The sequence below is a fragment of the Procambarus clarkii genome, chromosome 67 (genome assembly GCF_040958095.1).
Source record: "Procambarus clarkii isolate CNS0578487 chromosome 67, FALCON_Pclarkii_2.0, whole genome shotgun sequence".
In the NCBI taxonomy this organism is placed as follows: Eukaryota; Metazoa; Arthropoda; class Malacostraca; order Decapoda; family Cambaridae; genus Procambarus; species Procambarus clarkii.
In genome coordinates, this window is record NC_091216.1 from 27,071,865 (window position 1) to 27,076,194 (window position 4,330).

Consider the following 4,330-nt stretch of genomic DNA (forward strand, 5'->3'; position numbering starts at 1 on the left):
AAAATTATTTGAACGCCATATTGAAATTCCTAGCGTATATAGCGCCAGGAGTGTGTAAAATTAATATTTATATGCATTATAGGCCTTTCTAAAGCAATTTATAGATCTGAATATCATATATTGTCTAACAAACGAATTATTTAAGTTAAGATTGTAATTCTGCCAAATACAAGTCTCATCGCACACAAGACGATTCGTCAACGGATTTTTTTATTTATTGTTTTATTTATATATATATAAAAAAGAGTTCTTAAATTCTTGTAAAACCACTACCTTGCATAGCGTTTCGAGCAGGTTCTTAATCCTATTTTTTTCCGCGGAATACTACCCGCCAAATCGCTTAACAACCTATTCACTGCTGGGTGAACAGTTAAGGATTGGCGCCGGGTCAATCCTTCCCAGATAGGATACGAACCTAGGTCAAAGCGCTGGCGAATACTTGTGTACCCACAGTACACAATATATATATATAATCATGGCATTTGGTCTAAAAATCAATGAATCAAAAGATATATTGAGTTCGGAAGTAGCGTGGATGTAAACAAAGTGTTTACATCAGAATATGCATACAATTAACTATGCACGAACATTAACACGGGATGAAAAATGTGACAGTGTGAGACCACGAAGGAAGAATTGAAACAGGAATGTCCTTAAGTACTTTCGTATTTAATAATACATCCTTCTGAAGATGTATTATTAAATACGAAAGTAATTAAGAAATTCCTGTTTCAATTCTTCCTTCGTGGTCTATGGCACTGTCATATGCATATATGGAGAGTGTCACACCATATTAATAACCTGCTGCTTATGCAATGAGATTGAAGGTGAATTTCAAGCTTGACCTATACTCTTACGGGTTCACCATAGCCCGTGCTGCTTGGAACTTTTTGTTCAGCTGAAGCTAAAACAACAAGAAGCTATATACTCTGTCACTCCTATATAGCACATCTGAGGCACCGTTAAAGAGGCACTTCAGGATGCGGGCAACTGGAGTCGAACAGCAACTGTAAGCTGTGGAGACACACACACACACACTGGGCCAACTTGTATTGATTATTGTTATTGTTTTAGATTCAGCTACTCAGAACAAAAGTTCCAAGTAGCACGGGCTATGGTGAGCCCGTAGTGGACTTACCTGGCACAGGAGCGGGGCTGTGTGTCGTATTGATTGATTGATTCTATTCTTATACGGGAAGATATAATTGGTTGTTAAAGTACATATATGGTGGATGAGTAGTACATTAAAACATAAATATAAACATTTAGGCAAACGTACATATATATAGGAGGATTATCAAGAGGTACAATGTAGCATAATTTGAGGTTTATTTCTAGGTATAATGTAGTAAAATATGCGTTCAATAACTATGATATAAGATGATAGCAGTGATTACAAAGGTGAAGTTGTATGACTTAGGCACATTGGGGGAGTGGGTACAGTAGCACAAGATATAGTGCGAGAATAAGGCAATAGATACTGTATAATGATGTCGGGTCTCAGGGTAAAGTAATTAGACAGTCTCTAACCTATTTTTCTCTCACACCACTTGCATTGTTATTTATATATTTGTGATGGTCTCGGAACAAATTACAGTTCCAATTAGAGTCTAATTGTAAACTATTAAGTGAATCTTTGTCTTAAACAGAGCATATAATCGTTATAATTGCATTATAAATCGATGGATTAAAATAGAAAATGTCCACGTCAAGCTCGTTTTCTTTAATATGCCTTAAGGCTTTGGTTTTCTTTTATTGTTAAATTTTAGGGGATACTTAAGCAGTTTTCGACGTTCCTTATTTCAACTATTCGAGCATTAACCTGCCCTCTTACAAAGAACATAACTTAATCAAACCTAACCTTATTATTAGTATTATTGACTTATTTACAATAAGGTACAATGGGTTTGTGAGATTACAAAATATTGGCATTTTTGCATTCTTTGCAAAGCCACTAACACGCATATAGCGTTTCAGGCAGAGACCGAAACCTAACCTAATAATAATAATAATAATAATAATAATAATAATTTTTATTTAGGCAAAGGTACATACATAAAGAGATTTTACAAAGTTTGTTGGCTTTATAGATAGAGCTAGTACATACAATGCCTAAAGCCACTATTACGCAAAGCGTTTCGGGCAGGAAAAAACACTACTGACTAAAGCTTAAAACTAATGGGTAAAAAGAAAAAAATGCGTTGAGTACAAATAAAAATAGAGGTAAAAGAGGGGGGGAACATTGTTGAAAAAACAGCACAAATACAATTATAAATTATTACAGAAAATTACATTAAAACAGCGTTGATTTGTAAAAAAAAAAAAAAAAAAAAAAAAAAAAAAAAAAAAAATCTAACCTAACCTAACCTAACCTAACCTAATCTAATCTAACAGAGGGGATGTGTGTTGTCTTAAGTTGCAATGAAAGAAGTTTGTTACTACATGTCATTGCAATTATAAGGTGCGCAGATTAGTTGTGATGGATAATATAAAAATATCTGCTGAGCAGCCGAGATCTGATCAAGATTTGTTGTGTCCTCTGCATGTAAACCTCAGAGGCCAGGGAGAATGGACTATAGACTCCAGTCCTTAATTGCTCGCCTCTCTTCACTCATCAGTAATTGGGTACCTGGTTGTTATAACCAATGGGCAGGTTGTGTTCCAGGGAATTCCAGCAGGTAAAGAGCACCATGAGCTATGGTAAGGGGATGCTGTAATTAAGCGTGCTAATAGGAGTTATAAGTCGTCTATTCCTGCTTCTGGTTGCAACAATAAAAAAACTAACCCGGGTCCCCCTCGGTTGTGAGCCGAGGACGTAGACTACTTTGCTACAGAACTCGTATAAGTTGAACATATATCTTCTCTTCTCTATATCTAATAACTAGATGTGGTACCCAGCTGCACCCAGTCTCTCTCCTCCTCTCTCATCTCTCTTTCCTCTATCCATCTTTCTCTTCCAACATCTCCTTCGCCCTCCACCCTCTCTCCCACTCCCCTCCTCCATCCCCATGAAAACTGCGGTTTTCTCAACCCATGATTTTCTTCAGACTTCTTCAGACTAAAATCTGCTATTAAAACAGAGAACAAACTCTTCTTCAGACAACACACAGCCCCTCTGCTTAAGTCCCTTAACATGCTAAACATACACTCACCCCACACATTCTCATGTGCTATCTACATGTACAAAACCTTGTTCCTAAATGCTAATCTTGATCTGAAACTTTTCCTTGAGAGGTGTAATAGAACCAATGAGCACCACACCAGAAATACATATATCTTTGATGTCCCCAGAGTCAGACTAAATATGTGCAAACAAGCCATGCAAATAAAAGGGCTCCAGTCTTTGGAACTCACTCCCTGATGAATACAAAAATTGTCCAGCCCTATTCAGAAATAAAACCAAAAATTACCTAATTTCATCTTCATAATTTCCCACCATAAGTGCTACAAACTCACACTGTATCTTGTACTATCCACTTCCTCAATATTATTAGCTTGAGACTAATTAAGTACTTAATCTTTATCAGTGTAACCACCTCTGTCAATTTATATTGTCGATATAAAACCTTGCTACAATATAGTTTGTCATCTTACCTAATATGTTAGATTAGGGACCTGCCCGAAACGCTATGAGTGTTAGTGGGTTGCAAGAATGCAAAAAATACCAGTCTTATGTAATCTCACCAACTCATTGTACCTTCTTGTGAATAAAATATGATATTATCATATTATTATTTCATGAAAATCTCCGGGTGGGTGGAGGAGGCACTTAAAACACTGAATATTTCTTAAACCATGATGCTTGGGCCAACCCTGATTAATATGTATATAGGGCAGAGATGCGGGCGTGATGGGGTGGGATGGTGAAGAGGGTGTGGGCGTGGGTATGTGTAGGTTTAGTTTAGTTCATTTATTATGTACCCCATACCCATATTGTGGGCGGTAGTGGAAAGGGTTACAGAGGCACATAATGGGCTCAGGGACTGAACCACACAATTCATTTAGCTAAGCAAGTTACAATCTTAATGAGCTAATTACAAAATTCAATATAAGTCGTCACATCAACAATGGGTTCGAGATCGACCTCAAGTACAGGTTCTAAATTAAGCAACTGACATATGTGGAGAGCTAGTGTCAAAATTGATATATTTGTCCTGCACACCGCCTCCCATCCAGTGGGCAGCGGTGGATAGGTTACAATCACTCAGTTACTACCTACAGTTAGCAAACTGGGGATATTTGGCTAAAATTTCTGGTAGCAGATCATTTTGTAGGGTGTGTAGGGTATGTGGGGTGTGGGTTGAGGGTTGAATGTGGCGGGTGTGCATGA